This window comes from Elephas maximus, chromosome 2, assembly GCF_024166365.1.
Source record: "Elephas maximus indicus isolate mEleMax1 chromosome 2, mEleMax1 primary haplotype, whole genome shotgun sequence".
Classification (NCBI taxonomy): domain Eukaryota; kingdom Metazoa; phylum Chordata; class Mammalia; order Proboscidea; family Elephantidae; genus Elephas; species Elephas maximus.
In genome coordinates, this window is record NC_064820.1 from 24096613 (window position 1) to 24123249 (window position 26637).

The 26637-nt window shown below is 36.2% G+C and overlaps 1 protein-coding gene across 1 annotated transcript in view; it reads right to left on the bottom strand.

Moving 5' to 3' along the window:
* The window catches only part of LOC126063261 (cadherin-18), a 1172813-nt gene that overhangs the window by 913409 nt on the left and 232767 nt on the right, over positions 1–26637 (bottom strand). The window contains exons 3-4 of the mRNA XM_049861519.1: positions 21135–21212; positions 19414–19476 (exon numbers count right to left, since the gene is read on the bottom strand). The gene's annotated coding sequence lies outside the window, so the exon portion shown is untranslated. The remainder of the gene's footprint in view (positions 1–19413; positions 19477–21134; positions 21213–26637) is intronic.

The window sequence follows — 26637 nt, forward strand, 5'->3', positions numbered from 1 at the left end:
GAACATATCTTAGTGTCTCAATGAATATTTGTTGACTGAGTAAATAAAACATAGATAAATATGACACAAATAAAAATAAGGAGGTGTTACTAGAATGAAAGACAGTGTTAATACCAACTCTTCTAACTAGCAGTATGATCTTTGACATGACCCAAAAACAATCCAGGGACTGAATTTTGTCTTCAAAAAAATTGGGTGGTTGAGCTAGATACTTCGAAGATTTAACACACTTCTAATACACAATGGTTCTTTTTTTTTCTTTTGGAAAATGGCTCAGTACAGTATCTTTAATATTGTTGTTGTTGTTAAGTGCCATCAAGTTGGTTCTGCTCATAGTGACCTTATGAATAAAAGAACAAAATGCTGCCAGTCCTGTGCTATCCTCACAATCATTACTATGTTTGAGCCCCTTGTTACAGCTACAGTCTCGATCCATCTCCTTGATAGTCTTCTTCTCTTTCACTGATTCCCTACTTCAGTAAGCATAATGTCCTTCTTCAGCAACTGATCCCGCCTAATAACATGTCCAAAGTGCATGAGGCAAAGTCTCACCATCCTTGATTCTAAGGAGCTTTCTGGCTGTACTTCCTCCAAGACAGATGTGTTCCTTCTTCTGTTAGTCCATGGTGTGTTCAACATTCTTTGCCAACATCATAACTGAAATACATCAATTCTTCTTTGATCTTCCTTAGTCATTGTCCAGCTTTCATACGTATATGAGGTGACTGAAAATGCCGTAACTTGGGTCAGGCACACCTTAATCCTTAAAGTGACGTCTTTGCTTTTAACATTTTAAAGAAGTCTTTTGCAACAGATTTTCCCAATGCATTACATCGTTTGATTTCTTAACTGCTGCTGCCATGGCTGTTGATTGTGGATCCAAGTAAAATGGAATCCTTAACAACTTCCATCTTTTCTCCGTGTATCATGATGCTGCTTATTGATACAGTTGTGAGGATTTTTGGTTTCTGTATGCTGAGGTTCACTCCATACTGAAGGCTGTAGCCTTTGATCCTTATCAGTAAGTGCTTCAAATCCTCTTCCCTTTCAGCAAGCAAGGTTGTGTCTTCTGTTGCATATTGAAGGTTGTTAATAAATTTTATTCCAGTCCCGATGTTGCATTCTTCTTCATATAGTCCAGTTTCTCAGAAAATTTGCTCAGCATACAGATTGAGTAAGGATAGTGAAAGGATACAGGCCAGACACACACCTTTCCTGATTTTTAAACCATGCAGTATCCTCTTGTTCTTTTCAAACACTGCCTTTTGGCCTATGTGCAGGTTACGTATAAGCAAAATTAAATGTTCTGGAACTCCTGTTCTTCACAATGTTATCTATAACTTGCTATGATACAGTCAAATGCCTGTGAATGGTTAATAAAACACAGGTAAACATCTTTCTGGTAACCTCTGCTTTCAGCCAAGCTTCATCTGACAGCAGCAATGGTATTATTCATTCCACATACTGCTGCAATGTTTTTTGAATTATCTTCAGCAAAATTTTACTTGTGTGTGATATTGTTCAATAATTTTTGCCTTCCACTGGCTCACCACTCTTTAGGATGGGCCCATATATGGATCTCTTTTAGTTGATTGGTCTTCTTAATTTCTTGGCATAAAAGAGTGAGTGCTTCCAGCATTGCATCAGTTTATTGAAACATTTCAATTGTTATTCCATCAATTCCTGGAGCCTTTTTTTTGCCAATGCACATTGGTGAAGCTTGGACTGTTTTCTTCAGTACCATCAGTTTTTGATCATATGTTACCTCCTAAAATGGCTGAAATTTGATCAATTCTTTTTGGTACAATGATATTATTTAACTGTTTAATATTATTTAATGTGTTTTTTAAATTATTTAATTGGTAGTTTATTGGAAATGTGTAAATTTGTACAAAAGGCATAACTGAAGTGGAAAGTGACTAGAAAAACCTGCAAGAATAATCCCTCTTAGTATCATAGAATATTTAAATACTTATGACATTGACATTGTAAATAAATATTCTAATACCAAGGTATTCAGCTTTTTCTATGGGGGAGTACTGGCTAATATTTGATCTTTAAAAACACAAAGCTTTATTTTGCAGAACATAAATCAGTACTTTAATGAAAAACATGGTAGTAATTTAAAGCAGTTCTCTCTCTGAATAGAAGCTGTCAAGTTTATTCAATTTTGAATTAATTGAAAAATCTTTGGCTTTGTAATGAGATAAGGCACTAATTAAAGCCCTACATTTAACTTGGTAATTATATGTGTTTTGACCTTGGAGAGACGAGAAGAGGGATCAGAAAGGATATAATAGTGGAGGAATATGATAGCAAAGGAAAGACAAAGAAGCATAGACAGGATTTAATTATTTTTTTCCTCATTTTATTTTGATTATATATGTGTTCCTTGTCTTCAAGAGAACATTTAAATGAGTTTTATGATATACTACATTCCCATTGTTGGATATTTTGTGCTTTCAATTTTCTTCAAATTAAAGAGTTGGATGAAACTGTATTTTTAATGAATGGTTCAGGGTATTATAAAGGCAAAAACATCCTGCAGAAGAAATAAGAAATCTGTCTCAAGTTTTATTTTTACAAAAATGAAAATGTTTACAGAGAATAATTAATTTCTATTAACAGTAGAAAATAAAATTAATTATTACTGTACTGGTTTTAACTTAGACGTACTATCCTAAGTCAATTAGCCTGTATTGTTTTTTGCCTTTGAAATTGCATCATCTTTATCTGAGAACCATGTAATCATATAATAAATACCCAGGCACATCTATAAATTTCAGAAAATGTCAGAGCAGAATAAAATCTAAGTGAAGAATAAGTTCTTTCTGACCCCTGTATGAAGAACTGTTTATAAGGCAATTTCATATTCTTTGACTTGGAAGTACAATTGAGGTTATCCCAAAGTGAAGACACCTCTATTTAAATTTTTATATTAGTGAGTAAATAGTTTGTCTCATGTTAGAAGGATATGCTATTATTTCTATTTTGCCTTTTTCAAGGATACATTTAAGATTAGATTTTCAATAATTGATCAAGGGGCTTGCCCTAAATATCTACTGGTGCAAACTGATCTTGATTTATTTTATATAAACTATTTCCCAACACAACACATTTAATCAAGATAGGCATGTGACTTAAGGAACAAGAAAAATTTTGTTGAAGTTATCTTTGAAAGTTGCTTATAAATTAAGTTCAATATATGCTTTTGTGGAAATCCGGGTGGCGTAGTGGTTAAATGCTACAGCTGCTAACCAAAGGGTCGGCAGTTCAAATCCACCAGGCGCTCCTTGGAAACTCCATGGGGGCAGTTCTACTCTGTCCTATAGGATTGCTATGAGTCGGAATCGACTCGACTGCACTGGGTTCTGGGTTTTATATGCTTTTGTACTACCAAAATAATGAACCTTAATGACAACTACATAATTCATACAAAATATAATTTATAGTTGGGATTATCATGTGGCATACTCAGAAGTTTGCTGTTTATAAGCATATAACTCATAACCCATTGCCATTGACTTGATTCTGACTCATAGCAAACCACCTTTTGGATAGCAGTCTGAGCTCTTATCCACTGCCACCAGGGCTCCGTAAGCATACAGTTACTCACAAACATAAACATCTTCTAATAAAGATGCTTGAAATACACAAAGCCTCTCAACTAGTTTTAGAAAATGCTCTGAGAATTTCTAGCCCCATGAGACAATCTATTTAAAAATAAAACAACAATAGATACATGTTAAAATATATTTGGAAAATGTCGCATTGAGTATTTTCTCCTTGGAATTTAAAATACTATGCAGCTTATTAAAGGCATTGCAAGCACGTCAGTAATAGAAACTTTAGTTTTTCAACCCACAATTTTCACATTTTGACTGACCATCAGCATGCTATTATTTTTCCTGTTACAGTGTTGTTTGATGTGTTTTATTTTGTAACATCTATTAGCACCCAGTAAAACACTAGTGTACCTCTGGGAAATGCTGATCTAGTATAAAGTGAGAAAATGCAAAATTCATTTTTATGTTTACCATATAAACTTACCAAGCACAAAAAGAAAAAAAAAAAAAAAAAAGTAAGGCAAAATAAGAAAGATAAGTCATAAGGTTAGTTTCTTTGTTTTACTCTACCAAAATGAGAGATCATTTACAAATTCTCAACACAATCACTGCCACTTCTTTCTAGCAGTCTGTGTAAAAAATGACCTTCCTCCTAGAGTAGCTAGTCCTAGGCAAGAGGGTGAAGCAGATAAAGTACCCTTCCACCATCAGACATTCTGACTATACCCACAATGGTTCCCTCCCCTCATACAACGAGCCCCTTGAGAAACTCTCTCTAGTGCTTTTAACTGCTCTGCCTGAATTGTTGTTGTTGTTAGTTACCATCCAGTTGGCTTTGACTCATGGCACCCTTATGTACAACAGAACAAAACGTTGCCCGATCCTGTGTCATCTTCAATGTCAGATCATCTTATTGATAGTTTTCCTTATTTTCGTTGACCCTGTCCATACTTCACCAAATATGATGTCCTTTCCTAGCAATCAGTCTTTCTAGGTGACATATCTAAAATAAGAAAGTCAAAGTCTCTCCGTCTTCACTTCCAAGGAACATTTTTATTGTGTGTGTTTCTTCTAAGACTGATTTGTTCGTAGTTTTGGTAGTCTATGGTATATTTAGTATTCTTTGCCAACACCACAGACCAAATGCATCAACTCTTCTTTTTTCTTCCGTTTTCACTATTCAACTTACACATGCACATGAGACAATGGAAAAGACCATGATCTGAGTCAGGTGCACCTTAGCCATGAAAGTGACACATTTGTTTTTTTAAAATTTTAAAGAACTCTCTTACAGCACATTTGCCCATGCAATGTGTAGTATCCCATATTCTGGATCCCTTTCTACTTATCCATCTCTTGAAAACTCACCTGCTCTATTTTACCACTTCCACATGATCCTGCTCTGTTTTTCTTTTCCTGATTTCTAGCTATCTTATTTTTCTTTATCCTTCATAAAGTACATGTTGGTCATTCAGTCATTCCTTTACTAGAGACACTTCAATTAAAATTTTACTAGATAAAGTACGCATCTTTTTTTTTTTTAAGTACAGATATCTTAGGGTGTCTCTTAAAGTCCTCCAAATTTCATTTATTTTTATTATCGTCTTTTTGGGCATGCACGATTCAATTTAGGATAAAGTATAGGTTTTCTTAATGCACTCCTGTGTCGTCTTCTCTCTATACTTTGTTGATACAATGCCAACACACGTTCCTTATTAGAAAATACGCAAACTCCACGACCCAGTGTAAATATTGCCTCCATCATAAGCCTTCCTGTAGTCAGTCTTATCTTATAGAACTTGTCTCTATTTGTTATATGCTGCATCTGTTTTCTTATTTCTATGCAAATAAATAAAAAGTTAATATACTGCACGTGCATCCTCACCTTAGGCATATGGACATTTTGAGGGACTTGCATGAAGTCTAAATATATAAATTTTCCTGATTAAGTCTGATATGATATCCAAAGGAAGAGTAGCCACATATTCGAATTAAGTGTGGCTACTCAGAATTTTTCACGTTGTACATACACATCCAAATCCACCTACACTTCCCTTTCTCAGAAAAGATCGACAAAATTTTTTAATCCATTTTCATACTATGGAAATTTTACATAGCACCTGAAAAAGGTATGTGAGTAAAGTTAGGAAACTAAACGTTGTGGGGCCAGTCAAGGTATATAGCTCTCTCTCTTGTGCCTGCACTAATCCCTTATCGTATTCTCTGTTGCTATTTTGCATTTTATTTAACCTTGATAAGACATGAAAAACTTAGTTTCTATATATTTCTTCATGGTTGTTATATGCTATCTGATTTTAGAACCACTTGCTGATAGTTCATTGCATTAACTGTATCAGAATACTAAGGAGAAAATTAGTGTTGAATGGTGCCAGATCAACGTTTTTGTCTTTTGCTATTGTTAATCCATAGCACAGTTGTACATCTCTGTATGTGCTCCTAGGAGAAAAAATATGGATGTGCTTGCTAATGTGGTCTTGATGGAAAAAACGTATTTAAAAATTATAAAATAAAATAGTCAAGCAGACTTTAACACCATTTAGTCTTCCATTACATACAAGAAACTTTTAATTAGATCCAGGCTTCTTCTAAGAATAAGACTAACGAAATGATCATTTCTGCATTCTCATACAAAAAGTACTATATTGTGCATTGTTGATGTGGACCAGATGTGGTTATGCATAAATGTAACAAGAATGAAACCTGAAGTGGGAAGCCTAAAATTCTGTCTAACAGATCTTAATTTTCTTTCAAAGTCTATTTCTGCTTGGAAGGGGAAAACTTAATGACTCTTCAAGAATGTTCTAATCAATCTCATTTTAAAATATTATCATTAAGGTAAATATTCAGTCAACTTCATGTGTCATCATCTCAATCGCTAACTACAAATTCCTCTCTGAGAGTCTTCCATTCCTCCGGGGTTCCCTCTCAGAGATGTTTGCTATACAGGAACGGGCTAAGCATGCCTGGGTCCTATTTGTCTGGCAGTGCCCAGCTGTGCAATCTGACTGTAATTCACTGGTGCAGATGGCCTTGCAGTGCGTGAGGGGACTGATGGGGAACATGCTGCCACCCTTCATCAGTTTCTGCCTCAGGACACTCTAGTGACTCGTGCAATGCATAAGCCACAAAGAAGAATCTGTTTGACTTCTGGGAAGACTCTTGGAGCTGCTTGGGTTGATGCATCTGAAGTCAGCTGTGGCTGACTCTCAACCCATGGAAACACTGGTTCTTGGTATGCATTTTATAGAAGTCCAGCCTAATATTCTCTCTTTTCCATTGCTCCCTCTCTCTCCTTCTACTACATGTTCTACAGCACAGACAACTTGACAAGTGGGTATTAACCTCTTCTGCCTAAAATCACCTGGTGGCACAGTGGTTAAGAACAATTGCTGCTAAACAAAAGGTTGGCAGTTTGATCCCACCTCCTTGGAAACCCTATGGGGCAGTTGTACTCTCTCCTATATGGTTGTTATGAATCGGAATCAACTCGATAACAATGGGTAATGTTAAAATAAGCTTCTCCTTGGTACTTTCTACAACCTGGAGAAAGGAGAGGAGGGGCCCTGCCTGCAATTATCAACAGCCTTCTTTAACGTAGTTCCCAAAATATTCCTTCTCCAGATTCAGAATTCCCTTTCTCCCTTGCAGTGTTCTTCTCCTTTGCAAATCTGGATGAAACCAGCAAGTCTGAAACCAGAGATAATCATCAGTTGGGATTCTGTTTCTTCATCCTCAGCTGTAATTGCCCCCAGCTGTTGACTCAATGGCAATGGGCTTGGTTTACGGGTTTTGGTCCATTGCCCTTTAACCTGTGACAAATAGAAAAGCCAGACAGAAACACAAAGAGTAGGAAAATGGCAATGCCATCTAACTTTAATTAAAAAAGCTTTCATTGTTATATAAAATGCACTATCCTCTCTCTTACTGTTTCTGTAATTAATCAAATTTACTTGTCAATGTTCCTTTCTTCCATAAAACTTTGTTATTCTTCCTTTCTGTCTTCTCTCTTCTCCTCCTCTTCCCTCTTTCCCTCTTGGTCTCACATCATTTCCCTATCTCTTCCCTCCCTTCCTCTCCTCTCCTACCTTTTGTTGTTGTTATTGAGAGAATCATAACTATGCATCTAGAAGCAAAGAAAGAACATGGTTGCCCTCAAAGTCACTAACACAGACTTAAAGCTCTGCAAGCCATTTATTTATAATGTAGCTATAACAATTCTCAACCCTCATTCCATCTTCCCAACATGGCTAAAACAAGTCTCTCTGTCTTCACAAATGTGCCCAAAGCCTGTTTTGTTCATACATTTATCTTTCAAAACTGACGTGGTATATTTATTTTTTCCAAGTGCAAAGATGATGTTGCTTTTGAGAAAGTCCCAGGTCATATGCTTGAACTGAGAAGAAGTGTGCACAAATGTTCCCATAGCTGAAAAGTATTTTATGCAGGAAAGAAGGGCACGGTTACAAGATGGATCCTATCTTCCTGCTGTAAACATAGAACAATCTGAGAATACGATGCTCAAATCTTGGGCCACAGGTAGAAACCGTTTACTTCAGTTGAGTCCACATGAACAGAATGAATGTATTAAAATGCTGATTTTTCCCCCATAGTACTCGTAACTGTCATAACTATTACCATCCACCATAAAAGAGAAAGGAAACTAAAAAGGAGATTGCCTAAGATTGCAGAAAATAGATATAAATTGCTCATATAGCTGTGCATATAACTTTTTTTTTTAATCTATGTTTTTGAGTCAAACAGATATAAGGGAAGCCCCAACTCTGCAACGTCATACTTCTTTATGACTTTGGGAAATGTCCTTGATCTTGGCTACTCAGTTTCCTCCCCCAGAATTTATACATTAACATTATGTCCTAGTGTTGTGGGAGGCATTAAATCTGATTGCTTATAAAAAGAGGAGTCCCTGGGCAGCACAAATGGTTTACATGCTCTAACCAAGAGGTTGGTGGTTTGAGTCCACTCGGAGGCTCCTGAGAAGAAAGGTCTGGCAATGGGCTTCCTATTAATTAGCCACTGAAAACTCTATGATGCACAGTTCTACTCTGACACGTATGGGGTCTTCCTGAGTGGAAGAGGGCTTGACAGCAATTGGTAATATTATAAAGACCTAAGCAATGCCCTGCACAAAACTACAGTTTGAATCCACCAGATGCTCCTTGGAAACCATATGGGGCAGTTCTACTCTGTCCTATAGGGTCGCTATGAGTCGAAATTGACTCAACGGCATTGGTTTTTTTTTTGGGGGGGGGGTTATTTTAAGCTAGACTCCCTTGTAAAATTAAAGCTGAGTTATTAATTAGATGACTCCGAACTGAGACTGAGTCAAAAATAACTTATCAAAGAGCACAATGAATTGATGAAAAGCAACTTAACAGAGCAATTCTCATTGCTGTTTCAGTTTTCTTAGCAACACTTTGCATAAACAAGCTTCATAAAGAAACATGTTATCCTAACTATCTCAAGAAAATAGAATAATCAAGACAATTTGCAAGACATTTTTCTATGACTGTGATTTCTTTTATAATCCTGCATGTCAGAATATTAAAAATAAAACCTTTATTGTAATCAATACAAAAATCTGAATAGAATATGTGCTCTTGTAACAAGTAGCATATTATAGGCATCCTTAGAATAGGTTAACAAGAAACACGAGTTGGAATATTATAACATCCATGATATTTGTCATATGGTCTATATTCATTCTCAGATGTGAATAAGTACTTAAAGATAATTGACATGGCCAAGGAAAAGGGTCAAGCACTTGAAAACAAGTCAAGCATGAAGAAATTTTATCAAATTTAAGGGGTATCTGTAATCACTGAGATGACATAGCTCAAACCCTGTGTCTTTCAGTTGAATATAATCTACTTGCACATTTTTTAGTGTATTATATTAATATTACACAGGTTTTGGTCCATAAGGCTAAGATTTATGTAAAAGGTGCCTATTCATGAATGCAATTTCAAGATTTATTTTTTCTTTAGTCTTTAACTTGGGTCCTTCACTTACAATTCATTTGCCTGACACAGCATTTGCCTTTAAAAGACTATATGATACATTTTCAAAAGCAAGTGATTTCATTCTGTTTCACGAGAATGCACTTGGCATTAAACAGTGCAGGAATTGCTTTTATTAGATACTGTTTTGTTTGTTTTATGTGATTGAAATTCCGTACAATGCACAGATAGGAAGATATGTTTCCCAACTCAGTTTAAATAAAAAAAAAATCATACCTCACTGACCACATTCTCACCCTTTTTTTATAGCTCATATTCAGAGAGAAATCCCTTCTCTCAAATTCCAGTAGATAATATGGCAAGAGACTGACTTAGTTATTTTGTATTTAAGCATTGGCATAGTTTCTTTATTTCTAAACTCTAACACAGGCAACTGCTGTTCTAAACACTTTTTGTTGTAATTTTTTGCAAGCACTGGGGACTATACAGGAAATGTACAACACAGATACAAGAATTCATTTTACTCACACAATAGCCACGATCTTGGTGCTCAATATCTTAATTCACCAGAAAGGTGATACTAGAAAGCTCTATGGAAACACTTATAGAGCTAAACCTATGAAAAGTAGGTCAATTAATGATGTCAGAGGAGGCAAATTAGTTTTTCCTGTGCTAAACTTTCTATGGTTAGAAGACAGCACTTGTCAAACCAACTAGCTGCTTTCCAAATATTGTTGCTGCTGTGTGCTATCAAGTCAATTCTATCTCGCACTGATCCTATAGGGTCCTATAGGACCCTGCCCCACAGGGCCTCCTAGGCTATAATCTCTGTGGAAGCAGACTACCAAGTCTTTCTCCTGTGGAGCAGAAGGGAAGGTTCAAACCACCATCCTTGCGGTTAGCAGCTAAGCACTTAACTGTTGTGCTGCCAGGGCTCCTATCCAAATATAGGACATTATTTTAAAACCCAAATCTAAACCCATAATGTTTTGATATACTGTTATTGTTAGTTGCCATGGAGCGATTCCAACTTACATCAAGTGTGCAGAAAGAACTGCTCTATAGAGTGTTCAAGGCTGCAATCTTTCCTAAGCAGATCACCAGGCCTGTCTACCAAGGTGAGTGTGGTTGGGTATGAACCAACAATCTTCTAGCTAGTAGTCAAGTGCTTAACCATTGGCACCATCGAGGGAGCCTCTTCAACATATAAGATACTGAATCTTCTCAAATCCAAGAGTTCTTTTGTGGATAATACATTTCCAGGAGGCAGACTCAAATTCTCACAGAGGGCTGAGCAGCTCACTAATTGGGAAAAATTGTGAGAACTTTTTAAATAAACTGAAATATTTTGGGGGGTCTTCCTGAGGGATCTCATGCTCAGTCACATCTTCAATTGCCTTCCATAATCTCATCTAAGTCACTAGTTCTCAACGTTAGCTACACATTAAAATCACATGGGTAGTTTCTATATCATACATATGCATAGGCTTCTTCAAGGTAAATTGCATTATTTATCTGTATTATGAAGCCCTGGTGGCACAGTGGTTAAGAACTCAGGCTGCCAAACAAGAGGTCAGCAGTTTGAATCCACCAACCGCTCCTTGGAAACCCTATGAGGCAGTTTTATACTCTGTCCTCCAGGGTTGGTATGAGTCAGAATTAACTTGATGGCAATGAGTTTTATCTGTATGACATAGGGTATCTTCATTTTTGTAAAGTTCCCTGGATTTGAATGCACAGCCAGATTGCAGAATTCCTGGACGAGATAATCATCTACTCTGATGATATCAGTTACCATTTAACTATTAAAGGATATAACTTATTATTTCTAATTACACCATACCCAACATTCTTCTCTACATTTCCCCTTGGGTATCTCACTTAACTCTCTAAATCCAACCTTACCTTCAGCTGTGAATCAATGTGGTGGAAACAAAGGATAAATGGTTATTAGAGAAAAAAAAAATCTGATTGAATCAAAACTACGGATTATGAAAGCAGAAATAATTTTTACATAAAAAAACACATTAGAATTCTGTGGGTTTTGAAATGGAACATGGTTGTTTATTACTGCATTTATTTTAAAAGACATTTGCAGGATCGAACTTACTAGTGCTCTCTGAATACGACTTTAGAAAGCCTTATATACACAGGTTTCAAATAGTATGTGTTAGAGGGACAATAAATTGATTAACGTAATCTAATCCAAATTGGACTCTCAGTTAAATGTATGAATGCTATCATGTTATATCATATTTGCAGATATGTAGCTATATTTAAATTAGAATTCAGAAAGTTATGGGTATGCATGAGGTATTGATATTTTGAGTAAAGATAGGCCATATTAAACATTTTAAATTATAAAAATTAACAATATTATCAATTTAACTTCTAAACCATGTTTATTCTAACAAGTAGAACTATTTTAATAATCCTACCCTAATCAAAAAAATGGAGCTAATGCATAAAAACATTACTGAAGGCTTCAGTGGGGAGTTGATAGTGGACTGGGCCTTGAATAATACATATTCGCGGGAGAGACGGTGAATATAGAGGGTCTCATATGAAGAACAAAGGGAATGAACAAAGGCACACAAATAACAGATTATTGATCTGTTCCCTTTGAAGTCATATTGAATTGAAGGTAGTTCCAATATCTGCATTTTAAAACTTTCAACTTATGAAAGTTTCTGTTTGATCAATCCAGATATGTGGTCAAAATATAGAGAACATTAAAAGGAACAAGCAACACTGAACTTAACAAATATTGTCCTAAATAATCTGTAAAATAAGGTGCAAGCAAAAACGCTGATAAAAAGTAAGCCTTAGATTCTAACCTGATAATATCCCATAATGTTTTCAGAGGAATAGTTAACAATTTTAGTGCTGAAAGCTAATATATAAGGATGTCAAATAGTTAGCATATGCCACTAAGGCAAGAATGGATTCTGGATATTTTAGGGCAGTACTGTCTTCTAAGACTGATATCATTTCTTCTAAACAGAGAAAAAACTTGGAACCAAAATCCAGTTACAAATAATAAAAAATAGGAAGTTTTTTTTTCCTCTCAAAATTTCCCAGTGAAACAGATTTTTTAGCAGAGAATTTTATCACAAAAGAAAATTTGTTTTTGTTGAGCTACACTAGAACAGATCTCTATAAAATAAAATTGCTAGAAGCTTTAATGGTTTTTTAGATTAATTATTAGTTCCTCCTGTAAAGATCTGTTGCTGAAGTAACTTCCTTGGATAATATCGTTAAATAATCAGAAGGTAAAGTTTTTGAAGATTATCAATATATTACCCACTGCCGTCAAGTCAATATATTATAGAAGTAAAATTGAGCAATCATACAATAGTTCTGTGACTGACATATTTCACTCAGTGCAATGTCACAAGAATCTTTTCCCTTTTTTTGTTTTTTCCAACTTTCAATTCTTAGCCTTGGCCCAAGCTTTTGGATCAGTGGGCCAGAAGTTCACACAGAGTCGCACAGAGTCCCTACGTGACTTCCTCACTGTTATCAATGACTTTATGTTCCACTCCTCTTCCCTTTCTTACTCCTTGCTAGCAGAGCGACCTTCTCACTGTTCTTTTAATATGCCATAAACTCTATTGTCTTAGGACCTTTGCACTTGGCTGTTTCTTTTCCCAGGTATAAAACTCCTCTCCCCAGATATTCATATGGTTTTCAACCTCACTTCCTTCTAAGCTTTTTTTAATGTCACCTTCCTGATGAGAACTTCCCTAACCATCTCACCAAACATCACAAACTTCTACTACTTCAGCACCCTCTAACTCTCATTCCCACACTTTTTTTTTTCTTTTAATTAATTTCCCTCATCTTCAACTGGTTTATGTGTTCTTCAATTATTTAATTATTTCCTGACTTTTACCACTAGAATATGTTCACTGCTATATTCTCAGTCCCTAGAAGAGTACTTGTAATTTAGTAAGAAATCTGTATTAGTTAAATTGTGTAACAAGACAATTTATATATATATATATATATATATATATATATATATATATATATATATATAAAATGTAAAAGCAGCCTCATGAGGAAAGATGTTGATAGCACTCTTGAAAGCTGGACAACGAATAAGGAATACTGAGGAAGAACTGATGTCTTTGAATTATGGTGTTGGTAAAGAATACTGAATATACCATGGACTGCCAGAAGAACAAACAAATCTGTCTTGGAAGTATAGCCAGAATACTCCTTAGAAGCAAGGATGGTGAAACTTTCTCTTTGGTACTTTGGTCACGTTATCAGGAGGGAAAATTACCTGGAGAAGGACATCATGCCTGGTAAGATAGAGGATGAACAAAAAAGAGGAAGACCCTGAGCAAGATGAATTGACACAGTGACTACAACAATGAGCTTAAGCATAGCAACGATTGTGAGGATGGTGCAGAACCGGGCCATATATCGTTCTGTTGCACATGGGATGACTATGAGTGGGAACCAACTCAACAGCACCTAATAAGAACAACATTTTTTTAAAAGAATATTCTTGAAATTTATCACATTTACTTTTAGCAATTATCAGTAAGGAACTATTATTCTCATTTGCAGATGAGAAAGCTGAGGCACAGTGCTTATAAGATGCATATTAAACAGAGGAATTGTATTAGAGAGGAAAGAGATATACTATTAAAATAATGCTGAGTGCAATAAATGAAATTTTACAAAAAGAAAAAGACCCCTACTCATCTAGTCAGGATCTACCAATAACTGAGTAACTATGAGCGAATGACACAATAACTTTATCCCACATCTAACCTCCCTTTCAAGCATGTTTGGATGTGAAATGAGTTTATGTGACATGGAGCACCAAACTCATTAACAACAAAAGACACCTATTAATTACTTAATTTCAACACTCAAAGGCAAATGTGTAGCAAATCTTTGCTTTGTAGACAAAATATAAAAGAGAAACTACCATTCGAAACTTAGGTTGGAAGGAAGGCTTCGTAATAAAATCATCATACCAATTAATGAAAGATTAGTGAAGGCTTAGTGCCTTTGGGTGGCAAGGCAAAGCATCTTTCTTTTCCTTATCAGTTTCTGTTTGACGTTAGGAGTGAGTCTGCTTGATAGTGTGTTTGTGTATTGGTGGGCAGGGGTAGATAGGATAGGTGGGAAGGGAGGGAGGGTGGTGGCATTTTACTGCTGTGTTAAAGATAGAAAACGAAACAAAACTGAAATAACCTAGAGACAAACTTTGAACAGGTGAGCACAATTCATGCAAGAAATTAAGGCAGTTGTATCATCCTATGAAAATATATTGTAGAAAGAATTCACAATGGAATACGAGGCAATGCAAAGCGGATGTTACCACTAAATAACAAGACAGTGCATTGTTATGCCTAAGAAGGGGTGGGGTCTTTCTAGCCTCCAAATTATAGCCCTTTATTACCAATTGCCATCAATTGGATTCCGACTCATGGCAGCCCCATGTATGTCACAGTAGAACATGCTCCATAGAGTTTTCAATGACTAATTATTCAGAATATCACCAGGCCTTTCTCCCAAGTTGTCTCTGAGTGGACTCTAACCTCCAACCTTTTTATTCACACCTAAGTGTGTTAAATTGTCTCTGAGTGGACTCTAACCTCCAACCTTTTTATTCACACCTAAGTGTGTTAACCTCCTGCTCCACCCAGAGACTCAATCTCTTTACCCAGGAACATTAAATCTGACATACTTTTACTGGCCCCTTTTTCTCTTGATGCAGAGAGGGTGGAAATCATTCTTCTCCTTTATTCTCAAAACAAACACAAATAAAACAGAACAAGAGAAAGCTTCTTGGAGACACTCTGTGGTTTTTCCTTTGTCTAACATAAGAACCAGAAGTCCTATGTATTTTTCCTTAATTGAATAGAATTAATTTTCAGAAGGTATTTGATCTCTATTAATCTTATATTCTGCATTGTAAATCTGTACTAATGTTTCAGAGGAAAACATTAGTCATTGAGGTTAACTCTCATGCAATTATGAAAACACAAATGGTACTTAGAAGTTTTTAGTTTCATGGAGTATGATTTCATGTCCTGTACATAAATAAAGGAATAGAAATAAGAACTCAGGTGCTGTCATAAAGGAGCGAAAATAACTTCTAAAGGTCGCTTTGGATTTCTTTCACTCCCTTATTATGAGACACTGATATTTTAGATATCTGCAACCAACCATTTTGGAGATATATTTACAACATCATAGTCTATCTTTCCCAAGACAAAGGGCTAATTTTAGTGTAATGTGATTCAAGCTCATATGACATATGCAGGCCTCATTGCATACTCTGAAATCTCTGCACTTTTGCCTCTTATCTTCAGAATACTATAATGGTTTATTTTTAAATTTGAGAATAATAGACGGAAATTTTTTTTTCATCTCATCGATGAAAGTGTTTGATCCAGCAGGCATGAGAGTTCAAATGCATAGATAAAAGATGAAGCAGTGGATGACTGTAGAGAAGTTCTTGTGTTGTGTATTCATAGTAATTAAAGACAAGAAAATATAATATCAATATATCGAGTGTCAGGAGCACACAAAGTTTACAAGATATAATGGTTTAGCAGCTTATCTATAAACTTAAGGGGTGTTATTCTTTCACATGTAACACTCCATTGCATATGCCCAATTTTGAAAAGTCAGAATACATTGTCTCAAAGCTAGGAAGAAAGCATATTAGATAATTATTAACATAGGAGAAATAGTGGAGCATATTTTCAACTCAACTTCTGAACTTTTTTTAAAAGAAATGAGCTAGAGCCAATATAGTAAGGCTTGAAATTGTGCTATGTGAAATTCCATTCTCACATTTGCATTTAGAGCCGCACACAACAGTTCTCCATGGTTTTAAGGAAGGTGTCACATTTGGCCAAGGACTAGAAAGCAAGACTGACATGTACTTCAGAAATAGCCCACCCACTCTGGCAGAACACATAGTGAAAAACTGAGCTCAAATGTAAGGTTTTTGTATTTTGATAAGTGGCTTTCAAATTTTGAGACAAGGGCCCATTAAGGGCTCTCCTTGTTTACAATTCTCTTCTAATGTTGATTCTTTTTTTTTGAAAACACATTTTCTATTTTTTTAAGTTGAAACACTTATTTCATAATAATGTCTCTTACTAATTCCACATTGAAAGCAGCACCAGGCTTTTTATTTTGGTAACTACAATGAAAAGACCAAAACTAAGTAAAACAATAAAAATCAGTGATTTTTAATGTATTTTCTTTTAACTTAATCCAGAAGAATCAGCGTCAGAAAATTTTTATTTGCAACAACATTTGTACTAGTAAATTATAGAAATAAAAATATTTGACTCCTTTATGTAAAATGCATTGCATTTTCTTATCAAGACTGACAAAATCACTGCCTATAATATCACTGCATAAAGGAAATTACCATCCCCAGTGTGCCATTAAATATAGAAACAACCATGGAGTAGGTTTTGTGTGTAAGCTTTCTACTAATGTGTATTGACAAGTTAACACTGCTCTATTTCATGGCTTTCCTGGGTTTAGCTGTGTAAGAAGGTCACTCTAAGAATCTACACGATTAGTCATTGGGCCCTCTGGATGCAAACATTTCAGAATTCTGACAGAGAACAAAATATAAAGAGACAGCTTAGAATGTGAAAAGAGGAAGGAGAATGAATGAATGAATCGTTTTCAAAACTAAGCTAGTCACCTGCGTTATTCAGAATATTATTTGTACTAGAGAAGTTTTTCTTAGCAAAATTTTAGCTCTTTGATAATATGAAAAAGTTAAAATTGAACAGGAAAGCAAGACTAATTCAATACTTCAAAGGACTTCTGATTCTTTTCATTTTGCTACAGTGCAAAATAGGAGGTTGTCATGCTCATTTCCATCACATCTTTGATCAAATGCCATCTTCTTGATGAGGCTGCAGCCATGGTGGCACAGTGGTTAAGAGCTCAGCTGCTAACCAAAAGGTTGGCAGTTCGAATCCACCAGCTGCTCCTTGGAAACCCTATGGGACATTCTACTCTGTCCTATAGGGTCACTATGAGTCAGAATCACTCAACGGCAGTGGGTTTGGTTTGGTTTGGTTTTTTAGTGAACAGGCCAACCCTGACCTCTCTGAAATTGCAAATCCCAACAGAACCTGCCCCCTGAACTTGACTACCTCTTTATTTTCGGACAATACACAGTGAAACCTCTGAGAGCTGGAACTCAGTGCAACTGCCTTGTTTTTCTGGTTCTTGCAAATTTTCTGACTTTGCCGGGGTGCAGTCTTAACACATTTTTATTTTTCTGAATTAGTGAAAAATATTAAAGTTTTCCTTCTCTGACAGGTTTCTGTCTCACATAGCTTCTGGCTTGGGCAGGTTTTAGTGTATAAGCCCTTCTAAAGTATTATGTAAGTTTCTCACCTAATTGTGAGTATGTGTGATTAACTGTTGCTTATTTTCTGTCTCCTAGTTTTTTACTACTAGAATGGAAACCCCATGAGGGCAGAGACCTTGTATGTTTTATCCACTGTTCTACCCAGTGGTTAGAAGTGGGCCTCATATTTTGTACATACCCAACAAATATCTGTTGAATGAATTTATGAAAGCATATAAAATGATTTCCTAGCAAATATTTTATTTTCAATAGGAGTAACATCAACAGCAGCCACATGACCTTGCTTATTTAAGGGTTAAAGGTATATTACAAAGGCACATCCTCTATCTCTCAACTTTTCTGACTTCTTAAAGCTTTGTGGATAACTGATATACCATCTGGTCTTTTTTGGAAAGATGATTTCTGCTTGTGGTACCTAACGAAATAAAGCACGGACCATCTGATAGAGGCTGAAGATTTGCTTTTTCAGTACACATAATTATTTCTTCACATCGTTTTATTCTCAACATTGTAGTTTATGAGACCTATGTTGGCTGGATTGAAGTTGTCAAGGATTTCATTTTACTTGGATCCACAGTTCACAGCCATGGAAGCAGCAGTCAAGAAATCAAAAGACGCATTGCATTGGGTAAATCTACTGCAGAGGACCTCTTCAAAGTGTTGAAGAGCAAAAATGTCACCCTGAAGACTAAGGTGCTCCTGACCCAACCCGTGGTATTTTCAGTCACATCATATGCATGTGAAAGCTGGACAATGAATAAGGAAGACCGTAGAAGAGTTGACACCTTTGAATCGTGGTGTTGGCCAAGAATATTGAATATACCATGGAATGCCAAAAGAACGAACAAATCCGTGTTAGAAAGAATGCAACCAGAATGCTCCTTAGAGGCAAGGATGGTGAGACTGCGTCTTACATACTTTGGACATTTTGTCAGGAGGGATGAGTCCCTGGAGAAGGACATCATGCTCCGCAGAGTACAGGGTCAGCAGAAAAGGGGAAGACCCTCAACGATGTGGATTGACACAGTGGCTGCAACAATGAGCTCAAGCATAACAATGATTGTAAAGATGGCACAGGACGGGGCAGTGTTTCATTCTGTTGTGCATGGGGTCGCTATGAGTTGGAACTGACTCGACGGCACCTAACAACATAACAAATGTTGGCTGGACAGCTTCATCATTATGCAATATCTCAAGATATTTTATTGGTCAGTGGAAGTATAACAATACAATTTTGCAAAATGAAAGGTAAGGTTTGGTAGAGTCAAAATATAATGGTTATTTTATGAAAGTCCACTGTGAAATCTAAGACTCAGTAGCTTTTACCTGCAATCTAGTTATGTTGCCACCACATGACTACTGGAATCACAACTCAATTCATAATTTAGAAGTAAATTCTGCTTGCTAGTGAAATAATGTTTTTATATTATGCTGTTTATTTTGCTCTGATATTTTACAGTCTTACCTAGCAGTGGAAGATATGGAACCCGGTAAGGACCCTGAAATAAACTTTCCTATAGAATTCCATCTGCAATGAGAGAGAAAGAACAAGAGCCCTTTACCTCTTTTATACAATTTAAGCCCAGCATTTTAGAATAAAGAGAATTACCCCAAAATAGACTTAGAATTTACCACTTACTTTTACTCACCAGAAACACATATAGAAAAAAAGTTTTGGCTACTAATTACTTGACTGCCAATGTGTTCCTAATGCGTCATGGATTTTTTTCTCTAATACATATGATAATGGTACTACTATTCCCATAGGATAGAAGAGGGAGTAGGGGCTTAGTTAGAGAAACTGATAAATTTGACAGGCCAATAGTGAAAACACAATAGAGGATTTAACACCACATTAAGTGTGTCACTTCAACACCCATGCGTTTTCCACAATGCTCACTGCATTCGTTTACCAAACCATGCCAACAAAAATCTACATTGATCATTTTTCAGTAGGTTAAAACATACACACTTACCTTCATTTAATATTATAATTGCCCTTTATATGCATGATGGTCTTTACGTTGGTGCTACTGATGCAATTTCCAACTTTTTATTCTTCAGGTATTTTTCTTACTAAGAATTTTTAGCTTATAAATATAATAAGTTGGAATTTACTGAATTTAGACTAACAGTAAAAGAATAGTGTTAGTTATGGAGGGTTGCTATGGGTCAGGATCGACTCAACAGCAATAAGTATGAACATTAATGGGAAGGTAACTTTTTATGTAACCCTTTATGCATTTTTTTTTTCCTAAAACGAAACCACAAATAGTAATGGGATGATTTTTCTCTATGATTTGTTGCTTTTTTTTGCTAATCACTGAAAAAAGGTCATATATAATGCTAATGGGGTTTCATATGGTCTAATATACCTTCAGAAACCCTGCGGGCATAGTGGTTAAGAGCTACAGCTGCTAACCAAAAGGTCAGCAATCCGAATCCACCAGCCGCTCCTTGGATACCCTATGGGGCGGTTCTAGCCTGTCCTATAGGGTTGCTATAGTTGGAATGGGAGACAGTGGGTTTGTTTGTTTTGGTTTTGTATGACACTGGAGCCCTGATAGGACAGTGGTTAAGAGCTCAGCTACTAACCAAAAGGTGGACAGTTCAAATTCACCAGTCACTCCTTGGAAACCATATGGGGCAGTTCTACTCTGTCCTATAGGGTCTCTTTGAGTTGGAATCAACAGCAACAGGTTTGGGGGTTTGGTTTTTGCATACCTCACCACTGGAATGCATTCTATTCTCCCTCTTACTTGAGAGAGTGATAAAAGGTTCTGCATTGCTTCTCTCTAATCAACAATTACAATTTGATATTTTTTTTCTTTTGGAAGCTTCTCCTCTTACTGCCAAAGCATATGTGCTCAAGATTTTGGTTTTTAAACATGCTTTTCAGTCAAACTAGATGGGGCTTCCCAGAGTTTTTTTTTTTTTTTTCTTTCCCTTAAGACAGACAAATGGCCTTATCATATTGCAAGTTATATGTAGGGTGTTATCCACTGTTTCCCCTGCTTTAATTAATACCTATTGATGAAGTAATCAAAATTTATAAGAGACTATAATCTGCCTAGAATGAGCTTAACAAGCAAATAAAAAATACAGATGCAGCATATTAACTTTTAAATATGTTTAACTTACCGCCTAATCCTACATAGTCTTTTATTAGAATGTGTTCTAACTCACCCAGAATTCAAGTTGTCGGTCAGAAGTTCTTCCTGATGTTTTGTCCTCAACCTTCAGAATCCTGGCAGCAGAGCCTCTCTGGAATTGCATATCGTTCAGCAATCAGCCATTACCACCTTAGCAAGGGTGATTCATTTCTCTGACTCTTTCCCAGCTCTTCAAAGCTATAATTCATCTTTTCTGGAACTCCTGATGAGCTGAGCCCCAAGATTTCTTGCATCCTTTCATCCTTTCTCCCACGGGACTGAAGAATGGGACCAAAACTACACTCTCTTGCCTACCATGATTAGAACTCCCCAGTTCTTAAAGGTTTCTCATCCAATTTGCTTTTTTTTTTTTAATTCATTCTTTTTAGTAGAAGCACCTTTAGCTTCCTGCCTGTATCAGCTATAAAGTTGAATTCTTGCTTAAAAGGAAATGTAGCTACTTCATTTTTATCACAAGCTAAAGCAGCTCATCTGCTTTCAACATGGAGTTTCCAGAAGTGTTTTTGAGACAGTTTTCTAATTCTCACTGAAGAAGAAAACATTATAAATAAAACATTAAAAAGAAACTTTTTAAAGTGTAACTTAAAAGCGGTTAACAGCACCTTACTATTCAATTATATAAAGAACATTTATTTTTAAGCTTCACATTAAGTGCTTTAAATTGAGTGGATACTTTTTACTTGGAAAAAAAAATTTTTTTTAACACATCTGTGTTAAATTTGTCCAAACTATATGTTATCTTATTCACACTCTGCAAGCATGCTTTAATAATATATTACATATTTATTCTAGCACTTGACTCCTGGGCTTTTTAATCTATCCTTCACTAGAAGAATCAGCAATTCTGTATAGAAGAAATTTAGTGGCAGCACCCTGGTTGGAAGGAAAAATGATGAGATGAATGATTTGGTAGCCATGAGAATAAGCCTATCAGCTCTCCTACTGAGGGTACCATAATTGACAAGTAGGTTCAGCTGCTGCCTCATAAAATCCACAGCTCCTTCCCGGGGAAGTTATGCTTCCAACAGCTGCTCCCAGACTTTGACTCAGCATGACAGGTTTACTAAAATGAGTCATCCTGGAAGACACTCCACTGTAGGGTGACTTTGGCTCAAACACTGCTTGTTGACCTTGTTGAATTTTCCTTGAAACTGCACTGCCCTTCCTTCCTTCTCTTCTTCACAGGGTCAGACCTCTCTCAAACTGCATGGTCTTAAGACTCTCCCAGCCTTTTCCAGCTTCTTTCCTTCGTAGGCAATTTTCCCAGTAACAGTCTTGCCCATCTAATTCCCTACTGGTGCCTGCAGCTCTGACAACCTATACTACCACAAAAGGCAGATGTCGTGGTTGGGTTTATGTAGCACCTCATGTAAGACTGAGAGACTGTTACTTAGTCTGTGTCAAAAATTGAGGAGGGAAGTCCAGCTCTCTCCACGATACCCTTGTGGTAATGCTAATGCTCTTCTCACAAAAACAACTACACACCCTTGATAATTTTATTTTTGTTCTCTGGAATTTTTCAAACCTGACATGTCTTTTTTAAAGGTCACACTTATCTGTAGGCAGCATTTCAACATAGCCTATATATACAGCGAATGGGAGGCTATTTTCTCTTTCAGTTACAATATCCTTGCTTGAAATGTAGAGGTTGGCCATACAAATATTTCACTTGTTTGGGCTGACATTTAATTTTTATGTAGGGATGCTTAACCTGGGAGTGATATAGCATGCTTTGGGAACTGTTTATTATTCTTTAATTATGATTAGGATTACTTTTGCTGTTTGAAAAAGTACCTCATGATACATACTTTAAAAGCAATAACTTCTAAATTATTTAAGAACCATAATGCTAGTCTCTCAACAAAATATTTCTAATATACTTTTTTTATACTTTTTCATCAAAAATCATTAGTGGCTAAAATGACCAAATAAAACATTAATTTTTACTACCTTGTAAAATTAGAATGTGTGTTATTATTTATAGGCTTACCTACAGATTTGGGAAACTCTGGTGGCACAGTAGTTAAGAGCTACAGCTGCTAACCATAAGGTTGGCAGTTTGATTTCACTAGGTGCTCCTTGGAAATAGTATGGGGCATTTCTACTCTGTCCTATGGGATCACTACGAGTCAGAATTGACTCAATGACAATTTTTTTTTTTTTTTACATTTTTGGGTGAATATTATGGAAAATAAGGAAATTGGAACCCTGATGGCGCAGTGGTTAAAGGTACAGCTGCTAACCAAAAGGCCAGCAGTTCGAATCCACCAACCGCTCCATGGAACCCCTATGGGGCAGTTTTACTCTGTCCTATAAAGCCAGTATGAGTTGGAATTGACTCAATAGCAATGGGCTTGTTGTTGTTGCTGTTTTTATCAAAGAAATCAACTCCTTTAAAAATCTACCATATAGTTTTTGCTGCTTTATCACTAGTAAATGATATTCAGCATGAATACCATTAATAGAAGCTTTTGGATTAGCGGTATTTAAATTATTGCAACTATAATAAACCATCAGATGCACATGGCATTAATGGTAAAGCAACTTAAATGGATAAGTCTAAAACTACCTTTGTGGGTCAGGTGCATCTCTAAAAATAAACACAAAGTTAATCTTTACTTTAGTTATATATATTAAAGATGAGACAAAGTCTTCATGTTGACACAGTTTTTCTAAACATGTTTGAAGATTTATAACTGGGAATTCTTCCCTAAGTAAACACATTTAATGTGTGAACATGGACTCTTGGCTTTTCCAAGAGTTCTGCTCATCTGTTAGGTTGGCATCATTCCCACTCACAACTGGGTTGGAGTTCTGCCCTGGGGCTTAGGCACCAAATGGCAAGATTTTTAAATAAGACAGTACATATAATGCCTCCTTGCTCTGGGTGGGATATCTCTTATAACTGAATCCAAGCAGTAGCATGAAGCCTAGCTTTATCCTCCATCAAAGCTTTTGGGCATGTGTTCAAGATGACACAATTTTCAGGTTAAATATGTCACATCATACTCCTGTCAGTAAGGATGGCCTTTGTTAGAGATGACTGCTTGGAAAGTTATTACATTATTATTTTTTACTATTAGTTAATATTTTCCATAACTAAAGCTTACATGTAGACCTATGTATGACTACTATTTTAAATTAGGAAATGGTCAGGAAGAACTAGAAAAATATTATCTGTCTCATCCTTAAATAATTTTAATCTAAGATATATATTCACAGACAGAATGCTTTTAAATAGTTGTGCTTGAGCATGTAGTCATGAAAAGATTTATTTTAATATATTAACACCAAATAAAATACTAAGAGACTAAAGTATGCATACAGATCAATTATGTATTTAAATAATTAAAATTCAGTACTAATAGAAAAGAGGATGAGAGAAATTAAGTCAACTTTTAGTTTTACAATTCTCTCCATCTCTGTATCTTATAATTCAAATTGTGTATGCATTTATTCATTCATGTAACAAATACATTGAGTCATTCATGGCATCAATTCCAAATAAAGACTTAAGAAATTAAGGAGTCCTGATGGTGCAGTGATTAACTGTTCAGCTGCTAACCCAAAGGTCAGATGTTTGAACCTACCAGCTGCTCCATGGGAGAAAGATGTGCCAGTCTGTTTCTCTAAAGATTATAGCTTTGGAAACCCTAGCGGGCTGTTCTACTCTGTCCTATCTGGTTGCTATAAATTAGGATCCACTGGACGGCAATGAGTTTGTGTCTTAGTCATCTAGTGCTGCTATAACAGAAGTACCACAAGTGCATGGCTTTAAAAAACAGAAGTTTATTCTCTCACAGTCTAGTAGGGTAGAAGTCCAAATTCAGGCTGCCAGCTCCAGGGAAAGGCTTTCTCTCTCTGGCAGCTCTGGGGAAAGGTGCTTATCATCACTCATCCCCTGGTCTAGGAGCTTCTCTGCACAGGAACCCTGGGTCCAAAGGACGCACTCTGCTCCTGGCGCTGCTTTCTAGGTGGTATGAAGTCCTTCTGTATTTCTGCTCCCTTCTCTCTTTTATACCTCAAAAGAGAATGGCTTTGGAAAAAAATCTAATATTGTAGATTGAGTCCTGTATCATTAACATAACTGGACTATATGAAGAAGAATGGGGCATCAAGATTGGAGGAAGACTCACTAACAACCTGTGATGTGCAGATGACAGAGCTTTGCTTCCTGAAAGTGAAGAGGACTTGAAGCACTTACTGATGAAGATCAAAGACCACAGCCTTCAGTATAGATTGCATCTCAAAATAAAGAAAACAAAAATCCTCCCAACCAGACCAATAAGCAACATCATGATAAACGGGGAACAGATTGAAGTTGTCAAGGATTTCATTTTACTTGGATCCACAATCAACAGCCATGGGAGCAGCAGTCAAGAAACCAAAAGACACATTCATCAGGCAAATCTGCTGCAAAAGACCTCATTATAGTGTTGAAAAGCAAAGATGTCACCTTAAAGACTAAAGTGTGCCTGATCCAATCCATGGTGTTTTCAACACTTTATATACATGCAAAAGCTATATGATGAGTAAGGAAGATTGAAGAAGAATTGGTATCTTTGAATAGTGGTATTGGCGAAGACTACTAAATACACCTTGGAGAACCAAAAGAGTGAACAAATACATTTTGGAAGAAGTACAACCAGAATCCTCCTTAGAAGCAAAGATGGCGAGACTACGTCTCACATACTTTGGACATATTGTCAGGAGCAATCAGTCCCTGGAGAAGAGCATCGTGCTTGGTAAAGAAGAGGGTCAGCCAAAAAGAAGGCAACCCTCAATGAGATGGATTGACACAATGGCTGCAACAATGGGCTCATGCATAACAAGGATGGTGAGGATGGCACAGGAAAGGGCAGGGTTTAGTTCTGTTGTATATACAGTTCCTATGAGTGGGAACCCACTCGATGGCACCTAGCAACAGCAACGACAGTCCCAACTCATTGACATGATAGGAATAGGATTTACAACACACAGGATAATCACATCAGTTGACAAAACGGTGGATGATCACACAATACTGGGAATCATGGACTAGCCAAGTTGACACACATTTTTGGGGAACGTAATTTAATCCATGACAGTAAGAAATTAAAAGATTCACTAAAAAATTGTTTTGTGTTACCATAACATAAAAAAAAAAAATTTATGACATAACATAGAAGATATTAATCTGTATGTCCAATGTCAAACTGTAACACCAATATATTTATTAATTACTAAAGGGTAACTTATGAAAAAGAAGTCATTTTAAATTTAAAAATATAGTAAAGAATGAAATGGGATTGGGTACAATGGAAAAGGCCTGGAGGATGACATGCTAATAAGAGTGAAGGATAATCAGGGACAATATGAATATCGTGCCTGGCAATCAGCTAAACTAAGTTCTCAGCTGCAAAACCATTGTTTTTGTATCCCTGTTTTACAAGTTTCCCCAAATAGCAGAATTTAGTCATGTTCTTTTTCTGACCCTGTTATTATGAAAAAAAAAAAAAATTAAATACATTTACTGT